General features: G+C 39.8%; 1 pseudogene; it reads right to left on the bottom strand.

Annotated features, from left to right (window-relative positions):
• Positions 1-13,969: 13,969 nt before the first annotated feature.
• Positions 13,970-15,303, bottom strand: LOC117084108 (annotated as a pseudogene).
• Positions 15,304-18,293: the final 2,990 nt, after the last annotated feature.

Here is an 18,293-nt window from a genome sequence, read left to right as displayed (position 1 = left end):
CTGACCAGTAATTGTATGAACTGCTCGTCTGCTTCATTTCCAGAGAGGAAGTGCTTTTGAAATGATTTTGTTCATGTAAGCACCATTTACCACCAAAAGGAACCAGGGCTTCTTGGAGAAATGATTGATTCCAGGGCTGGGGCAGGATATATACAAGATACGCCTAAGACATCCTGTGCCAGCGAGCAGGGAAGCTTTCAGGACTACCAGGCCATGCCAGAAGGATATAGAGTCCAACTTGAAGGAACTTTCAGTGGCCAAAGATGAGACAATTTGAGCATCAAAAAGAATAATGATTACAGTGTACTGAAATATCATACATACTAGAAATCCTCTTTAAATGATACTCAAAAACTTATTTTTTGGCCAATAAATTTTTTATTTATTTTTATTTTTTAAAATTGACATAACTGAACATATTATGGGGTACATAGTGATGCTTTGATCTCTAAAATATATAATGATCAGGTATATATATAATATGTATATACAGATATATATATATAGTGAGTTTCTCATTTGTTTTTGTTTTTTTTTTTTTAATTGACAGGGAATAAGTCATTATTCTGAAAAAAAGGTAAATAAAAGCATCAAGCATTAACCCTGCCTTTACTGGATGGTCTATGTTTCAGAATAGTCAAATGGTTGATGGGCAAAACTTTATCTTTTTTTTTCTGAGACAGAGTTTCACTCTTGTCACCCAGGCTGGAGTGCAGTGGTGCAGTGGTGCAGTGGTGTGGCTCACTGCAACCTCCGCCTCCCAAGTTCAAGTGATTCTCCTGCCTCAGCCTGCCGAGTAGCTGGGATTACAAGTGTGCACCACCACGCCCAGCTAATTTTTGCATTTTTAGTAGAGACAGGGTTTCACCGTGTTGGCCAGGCTGGTGTCTCAAACTCCTGACCTCAAGTGATCCGCCTGCCTCAGCCTCCCAAAGTGCTGGGATGACAGGCGTGAGCTTCCAGGCCCAGCCTATCTTTATAGAAAACTTACAGCTTATAAAAGTAAGAAACATGATTAAACATGATTAAATTAGAAAATCAGCATTTTGCAACTCTTATTGAAATCTAAGCCACAATCATTAATGCTGCTAAAATCATTAGGTAAAAGGTAAGGGTGTTTTGTGATGGATAAATCAGGATGACACCAGCTGAACCGCTGGTCAATTTTAACATGGCCAAAGGCATAGCATCTAGATGTAAGGGTCCTCCAGGCATCATGCCATAGAAAATACATAGCACCACCATGAAGTATTCTTGTCAAAAAAAAATATTGAACCAAACCAAGCTTATGGACGGTCCTATCACTTTCCAGGAAATACAAGGGATGAAAGAATGTGTTAAGAAACGCTGTGAGGATACAATCTGCCATGTCCAGAATGTCGGAAATTCCACAGGATAAATGACTCTTTCTTCAATCAATAAGTAATACAAGATTAAAAAGTCAAGGAGGATATTGCTACAGGTTAAAATAAGTGTAAAAGATATTAAGACACATAAACCATATGCACTGTAAGGAGCATAATTTGATTCTGATTTAGACAACCAAATACAAAAAGACATCTTGAGACAATTGGAGGAACATGAACATGGATTGGGTATTTTAGATGATTTTAAGACATCGTCATAATGGTATTGTGCTAATGTTTTTTAAAAGTCTGTATCTATATCTAAGGGTAAAATAATATGATATCTAAGATTTACTTGAGAACGCTCCAGAAAAAAAAAAAATAGAGGTGAGGAGAGAATAAGCGGACTAGATGAAAGAACTCTGCCACATGCTACTGATTGACAGGAGACTGACAGTCTTTCTAGGCACCCATCCGCTGCCTGCTGGGGCCTCCCAATGATTCGTGACTGTGTATCATGACTGGGGAATATGATTCCTGCACTTGAGGTTAAAAAGAAGAGAAAGGGAGCTGAAGAATTTAGGTGAAATCAGTGGAAAAAGAAAATGAACAGGCTTAATCAAAATTGGGTATTGCTTTGCTCACATACTTGAAAGCTTCAAGCAATGCAGGACTCAGGCCCCCAGGACTGTTCCTCCCTCACCTCCTGGTCCTATTTTCTATATAATTCAGCCTTGGGAAGGCTTACTCCGCAGGATGCTCTGATCCCTCAAGGCCAATCACCCACTTACTGTTTCTGCCATTCCAGTGGAGAGAGGGTTCCTCTTTTCTAAGAAGACAGTAGAAGTCCCAGGATGGGGTCTCCCTGGTGGACTTGGGTCACCTGCACAAACCTGAGCCCATTCCTGTGTCCCAGGAATTGAATATGATGAGGAGCCTTGGCAAAGAAGACAAAAAGATGTCCCTCTATCACTTCATCATCTCCATCCTCCATTTCTTCATCTATAAAATGGACAGTGCTGTCCACCTGAGGAATCAATGGGATCTATAAAATTCCTAGTAGTAATGTGATCAGCATAATGCTCTTATCTCCACCCTCACTGTTGGTTCTACTGCTATTACTTTGCGTGGAGACAGAGCTTGTGCTACAGGTTCCCTTTGAGTTGGCATGTGTGTGCCTCATGACAGCCACCTCATGTCACCACCCTCTTCCTCAGGGAGATCAGAGATCCCTAGAATTGGTGAAATACCTGGTGAAGTGGGGGTTGCTACACAGAAATTGGGTAGGCCACCTCTTTATGTTTACAAAATGTGTTTAGTTGTCTAGATCGGTTGTGCTGCAGCACAAAGATGTGTGGTCAAAAATCTCTCTTTTCCAAAAACAATTATCTTAGGTCAAGCATGGCGGCTCATGCCCGTGACCCCAACACTTTGAGAGGCAGAGGAGGAAGGGCGGCTTGAAGCCAGTTTGAGACCAGCCTGAGCAACATAACCAGCATAACCCCATCTCTACAAAATAAAAATACAAAAATTAGCCAAGTGTGGTGGTGCGTGCTTATAGTCCCAGCTTCTAAGGAGGCTGAAGCAAGAGGATCACTTGAGTCCAGGAAGTCGAGGCTGCAGTGAGCTATGATTGTGCCACGGCAACCCAACCTGGTTGACAGGGCAAGACCCAGTCTCTAAAATAAATAAATAAACAAACATTTAAAAACACACATCTTATCATCTTATTATGAATATCTGTAGTCAAGCAATTTGGCAGCTTGATTCACTTGTCTCTATTGAACATGCTAGCTTGTGATAACACAAGTTGAGGAATTCTTAGTGTTTTGTCTTTCTAACCTTGAATAGAAGTCATGTGCAGAGGCCAAGAGCTCAGCATTCACCCTGTAAAAAGAATCTGGTGAAGTAGATCAAGAACATAGGCTTTAAGGCAATCCTAAGCAAAAAGAACCAAACTAGACCGGGGCAGTGGCTCACACCTGTAATCCCAGCACTTTGGGAGGCCGAGGCCAGTGGATCGCTTGAGCTCTGGAGTTCAAGACAAGCCTGGGCAACATGGTGAAACCCTATTTCTACCAAAAATACTAAAAATTAGTTGGGTGTGGTGGCTTGCACCTGTGGTCCTGAGAGGTGAAGCCAGCTGGGCTTCTGGGTCAGGTGGGGACTTGGAGAACATTTCTGTTTAGCTAAAGGATTGTAAACACACCAATCAGCACTCTGTGTCTAGCTAAAGGTTTGTAAACGCACCAATCAGCACTCTGTAAAAATGCACCAATCAGATTGTAAATGCACCAATCAGCACGCTGTAAAAACGCACCAATCAGCACTCTGTATCTAGCTGAAGGATTGTAAATGCACCAATCAGCACTCTGTAAAATAGACGAATCACCACTCTGTAAAATGGCCCAATCAGCAGGATGTGGGCAGGGCCAAATAAGGGAGTAAAAGCTGGCCACCTGAGCCAGCAGCGGCAACCCTTTCTGGTTCCCTTCCTTGCCCTGTAAGCTTTGTTCTTTTGCTCTTCATGATAAATCTTGCTGCTGCTCACTCTTTAGGTCCACACTACCTTTATGAGCTATAACACTCATCACAAGGGTCTGTGGCTTGAAGTCAGTGAGACCACGAACCCACCAGGAAGAAGCGCCAACTTTAAGAGCTGTAACACTCACTGCGAAGGTCTGTGGCTTCACTCCTGAAGTCAGCGAGACCACAAACCCACCGGGAGGAAGAAACTCCAGACACATCTGAATAGCTGAAGGACAAACTGTGGACACACCATCTTTAAGAGCTGTAACACTCACCGGTGGCGAGCGTCCGCAGCTTCATTCCTGAAGTCAGCAAGACCAAGAACCCACCGGAAAGAATAAATTCCAGACACAGTCCCAGCTACTGAGGAAACTGAGCCACGAGAATTGTTTGAACCCTGGAGGCAGAGGTTGTAGTAAGTCAAGATCACATCACTGCACTCCAGCCTGGGTGACACACCAAAACTCTGTGTCAAAAAAACAAAAGAAGACATACGTGCAGCCAACAAACATGGAAAAAAGCTGAACATCACTAATCATTAGAGAAATGCAAATCAAAACCACAATAAGATACCATCTCACGTCAGTCAGAATGGCGATTATTAAAAAGTCCAGAAACAACACATGCTGGCAAGGTTGCAGAGAGAAGGGAACATGTACACTGTTGGTGGGAATGCAGATTAATTCAACCATTGTGGAAAGCAGTATGGCAATTCCTCGAAGGGCTAAAAAGCAGAACTACCTTTCAACCCAGCAATCCCATTACTGGATATATAACCAGCAACATAAATCATTCTGCCATAAAGACACATGCAAGTGAATATTCACTGCAGCACCATTCACAATCGCAGAGACATGAAATCAACCTTAATGCCCATCAATGACAAATCAAATAAAAGAAAATGTAGCACACATATACCACGGAGTACTATGCAGCCATAAAAAAGAATGGGATCATGTCTTTTGCGGGAACGTGGATGGAGGTGTAGGCCATTATCTTTAGCAAACTAACTCGCAAACGGAAAATAAAATACCACATGCTCTCACTTATAAGTGGGAACTAAACGATGAGAACTCATGGACGCAAAGAAGGGAACAACAGACACTGGGGCCTACTTGAGGGTGGAGGGTGGGAGGAAGGCAAGGAGTAGAAAAGATAACTGTTGGATACTAGGCTTAGTACCTGGGTAAGGAGACAATCTGCACAACATACCCCCTTGCATGAGCTTACCTATGTAACAAACCCACACATGCACCCCTGAGCCTAAAAGTTAAAACAAGAAAAGAATTGTCTAGCTAAGCAGTAATGTGCTTGGCTTATTAATGGTTATGGAAGAAAACATAAAAATAATATTGGCTTTGGAAGCAGACAGACAAGCACTGTCCTCATCCGTAAAATGGGGGTTAGAATGTGGCTGTGAAATTTGGAGGAGGAAACTGGATTGTTCCCAGCTTGGGGCGGGCCAGCCGCAAAGGGCAGCTCCCTTTCCTCCTGTGCTGAGCTGGTCTGAGGCATGGTATGCGCTTGAGGGCAGCAAGTGGGGGCTCTTGGCGGGACGGAGCTGTGCGGCTCTGGTTCCTTTGTGCTGCCCCTTTGTTCACCATCTGCCTGGCCCAGGGTGCCGTCTGCCATCTGGGCCCAGCCTGCTCCGCCTCCCTAGGCTCGGACTGCTCAGGGCCTCCCTCTGAATAACGCCGAGGACGCCCGCAGGCTGGCCAGCCTCTGCTTGGAGCCTGCCCCTTGGCCCCTCTCCCTCGGAGCCAGACTTTCCTGGATTCCCTTGCTGCCTCGCTGCTCCACCCCAGGCCTGCCTCTGCGCTGTTTCCTCACTGTGATGGTTCTGACTTTGTGTAGGAACTGACCAGGCCTGGAGGCACGAGTGTGTCTGGATTTACAAGAATGTGCTGAGTTAATTTTGTCCGCTGCGCGTTATTCTCCTTCTTCCTCCTTTTTGGACGTCGACCCATCCTCCGTGTTTAGGTGGTGTTCATTAAAGAAGTTCCTCTCTGTAATTTTGTTGCGGTGATTCTGTGGATGTTTCCTCAGTTAGGCTCTGCACAGGGAGAGCTGGTGGGCAGAGGGTGCGTGATTATGTACAAGGGGCCTGGGGAGGGGAGGAGGAAAAATGGAGAAGAAAACAATATTTTCAAATAATTGGAGGAAACAGTTCCGTTTTTATTTGCATATATAACCTGAGGCTTTGAACATTTAGGTTTTAATATTTCACAATACAATGAGCAAGAATCCAAAATAATAATAATAATAATAAACAGACTTGTCTTCACAGAGAAAGAAATCAAATGAGTTCCTTGTAGAAGAATTTTACCTCCATTGTGCCTTTGACCATCACTGATAACCCTGTGAGGCAGGTAGCATTATCACCACAGCAGAGCACAGGAAAGGAAAGCTCAGAGAAGGTAAGCGACTTGCCTTAAATCACACAGCTGGCAAATGGCAAAGGCTAACTCAGACCTGGGATTTTCTGGCTCCAAACCCTCTGCTGGCCTCAACAGGCTCACCCAGTCCCCTGTGAGGCATGGAGCCCTGTGGGTGTAAATCTTGTGTTGCTCGCTCATTGATGAGTGATGTGACCTCCGTGGGGAAGGCCTGCCAGGCCACAGCCTCCTTCCCTGTAAAGCAGGGGTATTACTCATCCTATTGCAGAAGGTGCTCCTAAGCCTTAAGTGAAATAATAGATAAGGAGGGATTGTTAAAGGTACAGGGAGTAGCTATTCTCTGTGTGGATGCTGCTTTTTATCCCAAGCCTGTGAACCCTGTAATTTCTTGTAACAGGTGACATTCGCAGTCCAGGCATGCGCCACAGTGGCTGAGGGATCTCCCCGCTTCAGAGAAGAGAAATGCAACATCTCTGGCCAGGGTGCAGGAAGCCGAATGTGATGGCTTCGAAGAGGAGGAAGGAAGCCAAAGTGAGGAAGAAGAGGGGATGAAGATTCAAAGTACAGGTGGCCACAGGGAAGGGCAGGAGAGATGACTCCGGCCTTGGAGGCAGAGCCAGGGAAGAGGAAACACACAAATGAAAGAAAGAAAGCCACAGCAAAGAAGCCACCTCAGCGTCTTGACTTTCTAGCAACTCCGGGTGCCCCACAACACATGGCACGGAGCCCACTGGGTGTTCCCAGTGCTTTTCAGAACCCACCCCAAAACAGCAAGGGTCTCCAACCAGGGAAAGAAGAATTAAAGCTGCCAAGACCCCATTTTGTTTTTCCATAAGTACCCAAAAGGGCATTTTATACTTCTGTTAACATTCTATTTTTTTATATATATATACATTTCATTGTCCATTTCTTTTCCTTTTGTGTGTGTATGTGTATTTTGTTTGTTTGTTTTGTTGTTGTTGTTGTTGTTTGAGACACAGTCTCATTTCTGTTGCCCAGGCTGGAGTGCAGTGGTGGAATCTCGGCTCACTGCAACCTCTGCCTCCTGGGTTCAAGTGAGTCTCTCACCTCAGCCACCCAAGTAGCTGGGATTACAGGCACGCCCCACTAGGTCCGGCTAATTTTTTTTGTATTTGTAGTGGAGACTAAAGATTTTAGTGGGTTTTGCCATGTTGGCCAGGTTGGTTTCAAACTCTGGGTCTCAAGTGGTCCGCCCGCCTCAGCCTCCCAAAGTGCTGGGATTACAGGCATGAGTTACCGTGCCCGTTCCCATTTTATAAACTGAGTTATTTGTTGTCTTATTGTTGAGCTATGAGAGTTGTTCATAAATTCTGGATACAAGTCACTTACCAAATATGTGTTTTGCACATATTTTCTGCCCACTGTGGCTTATCTTCTTATAGTCATAGCAGTCTTTCAAAGAACAGAAACTTTTCATTTTGATGAAGTCCAGTTTATCAATTTTTCTCTTAAAGTTCATGCTTTTTATGTTCTCTTTAGGAAATACTTGCCTAAATCTTAAAGTCAGGAAGATGAAGATTTGACATTAACTCTAGGATGCATTTTGAATTAATTTTTGCATATGGTTCAAGTTAAAGATTAAGATTTTTTTTTTTGCATGTGGAGGTCCAAATGCTTTAATATTATTTGTTGAAAAACCTATGCTTTCTCCATTGATTGATTGTGAAACTTTGTTGAAAATAAATTGACTATATATGTGTAGGTCTATTTATGGTTTCTATTCTGTTCCATTGATCTATATGTCCACTCTTATGCCAATTCCACACTGTCCTGATTATTACAATAAGTTATGAAACGGGGTAGTGTGAATCCTCTAACTTGTTCTTCCTTTTCAAAATGGTTTTGGGTACTATCGGTTCTTTGTTTTCCCATATGAATTTTAGAATCAGCTTGTACATTTTGAAAAGCCTCCTGGAATATTGATTAGGATTGTGCTGAATTTATACATCAGTTTTGGGGAATTGATGTTTAATCTTGAGGCTTCTGATTTATGAATACGGTATGTCTGTTCATTTATTTGAGTCTTCTTTGATCTCTTTCATACATATCTTGCACATACTTACTAAGATGTATCCCTTTGTATTTTTTGTTTGTTTTTTGAGACAGGATTTCTCTCTATCACCCAGGCTGGAGTGCAATGGTGTGATCTTGGCTCACTGCAGCCTCTGCCTCCTGAACTCAAGCTATCCCCCAACCTCAGCCTCCCAAATAGCTGGGACTACAAGTGCACACCATGATGCCTGGCTAATTTTTGTATTTTTTGTAGAGACGGGGTTTCCTCATATTGCCCAGGCTGTTGTCGAACTCCTGAGTGCAAGTGATCCACCTGCCTCAGCCTTCCAAAGTGTTGGGATTATCGTGAGCCACCATGCCAACTATTTTGTTTTTATGCTCTGATAAATGGTACTGTTTTATAAATTTTATTTCTAATCATTCACTTGTTGTATATACAAATACATATTTTTGTATATTGACTTTGTTTCCTCTGATGTTGCTAAATTCTCTTAATAGTCTTAATTGGTTTTTTGTAGATTCTTTAGAATTTTTTACCTACAGGATCATGTTGACAAATAAGGACAGTTATATTTCTTCCTTTCCAATCTGAAAGCCTTCTATTTCTTTTCTTTGTCTCATTGAGCTTGTGAGGATCACTACTATGATATTGAATAGAAGTGCTGAGAGTGAATATTTTTGTTTTCATTCTTGGGGGAAAGCCTTCAGTTTTTCACCAATGGTATGAGTTTACCTGTAGGTTCTTAATAGATACCCTAATCAGGTTGAGAAATTCTGTTTATTCACTTCTATTAGTTTGCTGATAATTTTTTAAAAGTCATAAATGTGAATTGAATTTTGTCAAATACTTGTTCTGCAACTAGTGAGATGCTTACATAGTTTCTTTTTCTTTTTATTTTTTAGTCTGTTGATACTGTGAATTACCTTGGTTGATGTTTGAATATTGAGCCAACCTTGCATTCCTGGAATAAACCTTACTTGGTCATGATCTTTTAAAATATATTATTGGGGCTGGGTGCAGTGACAGCTCACACCTGTAATCCCAACACTTTGGGAGGCTGAGACAGGCAGATTTCTTGAGCTCAGGAGTTTAAGACCAGCCTGGGCAACATAGTAAAACTCCATCTCTACAAAAAATACAAAAATTAGCTGAGCATGGTGCCTGTAGTCCCAGCTACTTGGGAGGCTGAGGTGGGAGGATCTCTTGAGCTTCAGAGGTGGAGGAGGTTGCAGTGAGCTGAGATTGTGCCACTGTACTCTAGCCTGGACAATAGAGGGAGACTCTCTCTGTCTCTCTCTCTCTCTCTCTCTATATATATATATAAATATATAAATTTGTATTTTGATTTATATATATATACACACACATATATATGTATTTGGATTAGATTTGCTAAATTTTAAAGAAATGTTTGCATCAGTGTTCATAATAGTCTGCGGTTTACTTTCTTTCCATGTTGTCTTTGGTATCAGGATAGTGCTGGCCTCAGAATGAGTTGGGAAGTGTTCCATCCTCTTCTATTTTCTGGAAGAGTTTGTGTAGAACTGATCTTATTTCCTTCTTAGATGTTTGGTAGAAATCACAAGTAAAACCCTCTGGGATTGAACTCTTTTTGTGAGAATATTTTAAACTCCGAATTTAGTTTATTTCTACATAGAGAGCTATTCAGGTCATATATTTCTTGTCAAGTGAGTTTTGGTAATTTGTATCTTTCAGAGAATTTGTCCATTTCATCTAAGTTATCAGTTTTATTGATACAAAGTTGTTTGTAAAGTTGTTTATAAAAATGGCATAAAATTTTTCCTTTATTTTCCTTTTAAATATTTATTGGATCTATAGTAATGTCTCTCTCCTCTTTCATTCCTCATAGTGATAATAATTTGTGTCTTTTCTCTTTTTTTCTTGATTAGTTTGGCTAGATGTTTATCAACTTTATGTATCGTTTTTCAAAAAAAACTTCATTATTTTTATTCTTTCTCTGGTTTTAATTCCGTTTATTCCTGTTATTCTCTTTATCATTCCCTTCTTTCTGCTCGCTTTGGGATTACTTTGTTCTTTTTCTAGTTGCTTAATGGAGAATATATTATTGATTTAAGGCCCTTTCTGTTTTGTAATATCAGCATTTTGTAACATAAATTTCTCTCTAAGCATTACTCTAATTAAAAAAGCTATAGAGTGTATTGTGTTGTGTTTTTATTATCATTCAATTTAAAATAGGTTTAATTTTCCTTGTAACCTTCTCTTTGACTTATGAATTATTTAAAAATGCATAGCTCAATTTCCAAATATTTGTGTATGTTCCAAATATCTTTCTGTTTGATTATATTTAACTGATTTCTGGTTTAATTTTGTTCAAATGATTATACTTTTTATGATGTTGTTTTTTGTAAACACGTTGAGATTTGTTTCATGGCATAGAATATGGCTTATTTTCATGTTTGTTCAAGGTGTACTTGAAAAGATTGTGTATTCTACTATTTGGGTTAGACTGTGCTATAAATGTCAATTAGGTCATGTTGGTCGATCTCTGCGTGACTTCAATACATTGAAACTTGTTTTGTGGCTCATTATATGGTCTATGTTGCTGAACATACCTTATGGGATTGGAAAAATAATAGATATTTTTTGTTATTACAGATTTCTTTGTGGTTATCATTTACTAAGAGAGAGAGTAAAAATCTTTACTTATAACTTAGAAATTATCTATTTTTCCTTTAATTCTGTATAATTTTGCTTCATAAATTATAAAGCTATTATGTTGAGTATATACATTTTTATGATTCATTTTATGATGTTGAATATATACATATTTATAATTCATATGTCTTCCTGATTAGTTTACCCATTTATAATTATGAAATGACCCTTTTTTAATCTCTGTAACATTTTTTCTGCCATTAAGATAGCCACCATAGCTCTCTTTTGCTTAGCGTTTACCTGCTGTATTTTTAAAAATCTATTTTCTTTCCATCGCTCTGGGTTTTTATTTTTAAAATGCGTCTCTTAGTTGCACTTAGTTTTTAAAGTGCTCCTCTTAGTTTGCACTTTTTTTTAGTATACTTTGACAATCTCAGCCTTTTCATTAGAGGGTTACTCAAAACATTTGGTGTAGTTATTTATATAGTGGAATTTGGATTAATAACTTTACGATTAGTTTTCTGTCTCCTCTTTTTTTAATTTTTAAATAATTTTTCTTTCCCCCCTTTTCTATTTTATTTCACTTTGAGTCCTTTTCCTAGCATTTCATTTAAATTCATCGATTGGCTTTTATCTATATGTCTTTGCATTTCTTTTTGTTAGTTGCACTAGGAATTACAATATATATCCTTAACTTTTCATGGTTTATTTAACATTAATATTGTACCACTTCATGAAAATATGGTACAACATTTTGCAGCCTTGTATGTCTTAGTCCACCTAAGTTCATTCTTTATGCCATAGTTCTCATAGTATTACTTCTACGCACATTATAAATCCCATAAGATAATATACTTTTTTGTTTAAACAGTTCTATGCATTTCAAAGAAAAGAGAGATCATAATAATAGTTGTTTTATTTACACAAATATTTACAACTTTTGATACTTTTCATTCCTTCCCAGATATCCGAGTTTTCATATAGTATCATTTCCCTTCACCCTGAAGAATTTTCTCTGCCTTTTTTGGTCATGTAGTCCTGCTAGTGACAAGTTCTCTTAGTCTTCTTTAACTAAAAATATCTTAGTTATCCGAAGAATACTTTCACTAGATGTAGAATTCTGAGATGACAGTGTTTTTCTTTTGGCTCTTAAAAAAATGTTTCACTGTTCTCTGGCTTCCACAGTTTCTGATGAAGCACTCATTGATATTCAAATCATTGCTCCTCTATAAGTAATGTGTCATTTTTATCTAACTGCTTTCAAGATTTTCTCTTTATCTTTGGTTTCATCAATTTAACTGTAATATGCCTAGATATGATTTTCTTCTTGTCTATTCTATTTTTGGTTCTCTAAGTTTCTTGAACCTTCAAGTGTATATTTTTCACCAAATTTGAGCCATTTCCAGCAATTATTTATTTTAACATATTTTCTGCTGTATTTTCTCTCTCCTCTGGGATTCCAACTACACCTGTGGTGGATCTTTTGATACAGTCTTACAGGATCTGGAATCTTTGTTCACTTCTTATAATCTTTTCTTCCCCTTTCTGTTTTTCAGATTGAAGACTTTCTCCTGATCTATCTTCAAGTTCATTGGTTCTTCTTTTATTTCCATTCTTCTGTTAAGCCCATCAGTACCTTTTTAAAAAACTTCAGAGATTATACTTTTCATCTGTAGATTTTCCATTTGGGGTGTGTGTGTGTGCGTGTGTGTGTGTGTACCTGTAGGTGTGCTGTGTTTTCATATATTTTCCTCTACTTGCTTGAGCACCATTATAATAGCTGCTTTAAAATTTTTATATGCTCATTTTAACATCTGTGTTATCTAGGGTTGGTCTTTGCTGTTTTCTTTTTTTCTTGATAATTGGTTAGATTTTTCTGATCTTCATGTGTCAAATATTTTTGGACTGTACCCCAACATTGTGAACATTATATTCACAATGTGAATGTGAAAAACACTGTCATCTCAGAATTCTACTTCCAGTGAAAGTATTCTTTCAGGAATAAAGAAGAAAACTATTAATAAGATATTTTTAGATAGAGGAGACTGAGAGAACTTGTTGCTGACAGAACTATATGACAAAATAAAAAGCAAAGAAAATTCTTCAGAGTGAAGGGAAATTAAATCACATGAAAACTCAGTTCAGGCCGGGCGCGGTGGCTCAAGCCTGTAATCCCAGCACTTTGGGAGGCCGAGACGGGCGGATCACGAGGTCAGGAGATCGAGACCATCCTGGCTAACACGGTGAAACCCCGTCTCTACTAAAAATACAAAAACGAGCCGGGCGAGGTGGCGGGCGCCTGTAGTCCCAGCTACTCGGGAGGCTGAGGCAGGAGAATGGCGTAAACCTGGGAGGCAGAGCTTGCAGTGAGCTGAGATCTGGCCACTGCACTCCAGTCCGGGCGACAGAGCGAGACTCTGCCTCAAAAAAAAAAAAAAAAAAAAAGAAAACTCAGTTCATTTATTTTTTCCCTAACTCAGATGCTCACAATCTGCCCAGGTATGCATGGATCAAGGGCTATGCAGAAATTAGGGTAGAGATTTTGCACAGAATTTGGGACCTCTCCTCTCTAGCTGTGTCCTTTACAGAATCCCTCCTCACTTCTCAGTGGCTTCAGTTGCCCTGAACTCTGTCCTCTAGTTTTTGTTTTTGTTTTTTTTCATTTCATTCAAGAGAATTAAATCATTTATTGATTACACATGATAATGGATGATACACAAGCTTCATTCCCATCTATAATTTTATCTGGTACCATTATTCAATTTAGATATATTGCATAGGATGTGCCAACAATCACTTTTATAACCAATAATTCCATGATTTTGCTTGGGTAATCCCTTTCAATGGTGAACTTCAGGTCATAGCAGTAACTATCAGTTCAACTACACCAAGGTTTCCAAAGACAATGGCTTCTCCACCCAAGCAGATTGTATATAAATTCCAAATAGAACCTGGCATCGTCCTGAAGGAATTCTAACTTCACACTATTGGGGAAATTTGCCAAGATGGCTTCAGAGTAGACTAACTTTACACAGCACATTTAAAAAAAGACATTTATTCAGCATCACGATCAGACTATTACATTTAGCAATCAACAGCATGGGTGCAAAAAAAAAAAATCTACGTTAAAACCCTTTGTTGGAATGCTTTACACTTTCCACAGAACAGAAACTAAAATAACCTGTTATACAATTAGTCACAAATACAGTCCTTGAGTTTTTTGCCCATGCACATGAGTATTTGTCTAAAACATGTCTTCTTTGTAGCAGCTAGGCCCTGCCACCACTGTGCTTGGCTGAGTTCACAAATCTGTTGTAATCTGTAGCTTCCCTGTCACTTCTCTGGCTCTCCTCTCCTGCTAAGCTTTGTTTCCTAATTAAAATCTTCTGCCACTGCCATAGCTACTGCTGCTGCTGGAACCACCATAGCCACCTTGGTTTCGTGGTTTTGCAAAGTATTGGCCTCCATTGCCATAGGGGCCAGAGCTTCTGCCTCCAAAATCTCCTCCCTTCACGGGTCCAAAATTTGAAGACTGATTGTTGTAATTGCCAAAATCATGGTAGCTTCCCCCACCTCCAAAATTGCTTCCGTCATTACCAAATCCATTGTAGCCATCCCCACTGCCACCATATCCACCACCACCACGGCTGCCATCAAAGCCACCATGACCACTGAAATTGCCTCCATGACCGAAGTTGTCATTCCCGCCAAAACCACGTCCACGACCACTCCCAAAGTTTCCAGAACCACTTTGATCTCTTTGGCTGGATGAAGCACTAGCCATCTTTTGCTTTGACAGGGCTTTCCTAACTTCACAGTTGTGGCCATCACAGGATGGTATTTCTGAATGACAATCTTATCCATGGAGTCGTGGTCGTCAAAGGTTACAAAGGCAAAGCCCCTTTTCTTGCCACTGCCTCAGTCAGTCATGATTTCAATCACTTCAGTTTTCCCATACTGTTCAAAATAATCTCTCACGTGATGTTCTTCAGTGTCTTCTTTAATGCCACCAACAAATATCTTTTTCACAGTTAAGTGGGCACCTGGTCTTTGAGAATCTTCTCTTGAGACAGCTCTCTTTGGTTCCACAACTCTTCCATCCACCTTGTGTGGCCTTGCATTCATAGCTGCATCCACCTCCTCCACAGTGGCTTATGTGACAAACCCAAAGCCCCTGGAACGCTTGGTGTTTGGATCTCTCATTACCACACAGTCCTGGAGCATTCCCCATTGCTCAAAATGGCTCCTCAGGCTCTCATTGGTTGTTTCAAAGCTCAACCCCCCAATGAAGAGCTTCCTCAGCTGTTCCGGCTCTGTAGGAGACTCTGACTTAGACATGAGGGCAGGGAGAAGAGAGACTTTAACAATGCTTCTTCCGCGGCGTCCACAGGCAGAAAAGGATCCTCTAGTTTTTTCAGGCCAGAAAGACTATTCGTTTTCTAGCAGAGATTTAGCTACTTTGTGTAGTACTGATTTAGACCTGGAACAAAGGCTAAAAGCCACACGTGTGAGTAATTCAATCTGTGCCATTCATGTTTTCCAAGTGTAGATGCCTCTCCAGAATCTACCTGCTTACCATCATTCTTCAGGCCCAGGTCATTTTTTTTTTTTTTTTTGATATGTTTATCCAAGTTTATATTGTTCTCTCTGAGAGGATCAGATCCATTGGTCATATTGGCAGTGAAAATCTCCTTTTGCCTTTGTTTTGTCTATATACTTACTTCTGTTATATTTATTTTAGGCCTGTTTGACATATGTATGACAAAATGTGTCCAACATAAAATAAACTTTTATTTTGCCGAGTTCTAACAACGTTGAAATGAACAAAAATCTAGAAGTACTAAGATGAAGCCTATTGACACCTCCTCCAGTTTTCCACAAGAAAGGGTTCATTCTTGTGTGTTCTAACATTTCTGAAGAGCAGACCTTTGCAGGACACTTTCCCACAACAAAGGTAAAGCCATTAGCGCAAATTAGGAGACCACTGAGTGGGAAGAACTTGAAAGGAGCCATGCTAGGTAAACAACGCCCCACTCCATATTGGGAAACTTGCCCCTTGCAACCCCCTTAGTTGATTCTTTTACTCATTAATACTTATGGAGCACCTCATATGTGTCATATGTGGTGCTAAGTGATAGTGAAATGATTAGCAGCAATTTACTAGGGGAGCCAGATGTTAAACAACAGCCCACAGATACAGAATTTTAAACTGCGATTGGTGCCATGCATGAAAAGCATTGATGCTACAAGAATGCAAAATGGGGAACTTGGCCCAGCCTGAGAAGTCACAGAAGGCTTCCCTCAGGAGCAAGAAGTCATTTAAAAGGAAGTAAAAGTTAACTGTGTGTGCTAGTTGGGGTAGTTCCAATTAGAAGGAACAGCATGTGTGAAGATCCAGAGGTCAGAGGGAGGATTGAAAATGCAAAGAATGGAGAGCAGACTAGTGAGCTAGAGCCTGAAGGACAGTGAAAGTGAGCAGCACAAGATAAATCCATAGAGGACAGAGTCATGGCCAGGCAAACTTTGTGGTCCAGTTTAGAAATATGTTTTTCTTTTTCTTCTCTTGCCTCATATTCCTTCTCCTTTTACCCTTTGTTGAACAATGAAAATAACCTATAGATGTATTCAAAGAAAACCTAGTGACCCTCTCTTGCCCCCTCCCTGTCCCACTCCATAGAGACAACCACCATCGAGGTTTCTAGAACTATTTCACAAACACAAAAACATATGTGAAAATGTATAGCTTCTTCTTAAAAAATCTGATATGTAGCAAGAAGGGAGATGGGGTTCTATACACAGTGTTTTGAAACTTCACTTGCTTCATTTGACAATACACAAAGAGACTTTTCCACATCAACACAGCTAGATGTACACCAATATTTTCAAGAGCTGCACGGTACTCCAGTGGACAGACGTGCCATGATTTATTTACTCAATCCCTGACTGATGGATATTTTAAGTTTCTTCTATTCTTTGTTGTTACAAACAATGTAGCAATGAACACTCTTGCAAAGACATATTTGGACACAGGGAGGGGAACAACACACACTGGGGTCTGTCAGGTGGTTGCAGCAAGGGGAAGGAGAGTGTTAGGACAAATGCCTAATGCATGCAGGGCTTAAAACCTAGATGATGGGTTGACAGGTGCAGCAAACCACCATGGCACATGTATACTTGTGTAACAAACCTACACATTCAGCACATGTATCCCGGAACTTAAAGTAAAAAATACATATATATAAAATATATATTATATTTAAAAAATATATATTTTAAAGACATATTTGGGTATATTTGTGAGTATATGTGTAGGATAAATTAGTTTTGGTGGAATTTCTTGGTGAAAAAAGTATGCGGCCGGGCGCGGTGGCTCAAGCCTGTAATCCCAGCACTTTGGGAGGCCGAGGCGGGCGAATCACGAGATCAGGAGATCGAGACCATCCTGGCTAACATGGTGAAACCCCGTCTCTACTAAAAAAAATACAAAAAACTAGCCGGGCGAGGTGGCGGGCACCTGTAGTCCCAGCTACTCGGGAGGCTGAGGCAGGAGAATGGCGTAAACCCGGGAGGCGGAGCTTGCAGTGAGCTGAGATCCGGCCACTGCACTCCAGCCTGGGCCATAGAGCGAGACTCCGTCTCAAAAAAAAAAAAAAAAAGTATGCACATTTACAATTTTTATAGACATTGCATAATTGTCCCGCAGAGATGTTTGTCTAGGGCCATTTCATCATTAAAATGTTCTGTAGGCATAGCTTGTCATTAGGGGTCTAGGAACAGGTTTGGGCACTGAAAAGCATATATTAGCTTCCTAACACAAAGGGAAACTGCAAATTTGAGATCAATAAATATTTCATCAAATAGCTCTACAGTGTATTACTTGTAAATGTTATTATTCCTAAAAAGTTCATTATATTTGAAAAAAAATTTGTAGGCTATATATTTTACTCATTTTGCAGGAATTCACAAGTATGTGAATTCTTGTTGATAAATGGCCTATCATAAATCAAATAGCCTATTATAAATTCAATAGCCCATTATAAAAATTACTTATAGCCAAGACATTTCAAAAGAAAAATTATTTTTAAAACCCTTTCAATATTTCAATATCAGCAAAAATTACACTTACTATGAATGTATGTGTAGTTTAATATATTTTATATACTGTAGGGTATGGCTTTCAAAAGTAAGACTGCCTGAGACCTGTGAAGGTTTTTAAATACCTTAATTGTACAACCATGTAGGAACTTGCCTGTATCTTTATATTCTCATCAACTTGCATATTTTCACAACTTTTTATTTATGCCAATATGATAAGCAAATCTTTTGCTTGTTTCTTAGTTTCATATTTGT

Source organism: Trachypithecus francoisi, unplaced genomic scaffold, assembly GCF_009764315.1.
Source record: "Trachypithecus francoisi isolate TF-2019V2 unplaced genomic scaffold, Tfra_2.0 Lachesis_group0, whole genome shotgun sequence".
NCBI lineage: Eukaryota > Metazoa > Chordata > Mammalia > Primates > Cercopithecidae > Trachypithecus > Trachypithecus francoisi.
This window is presented reverse-complemented; position numbering and strand designations above follow the sequence as displayed.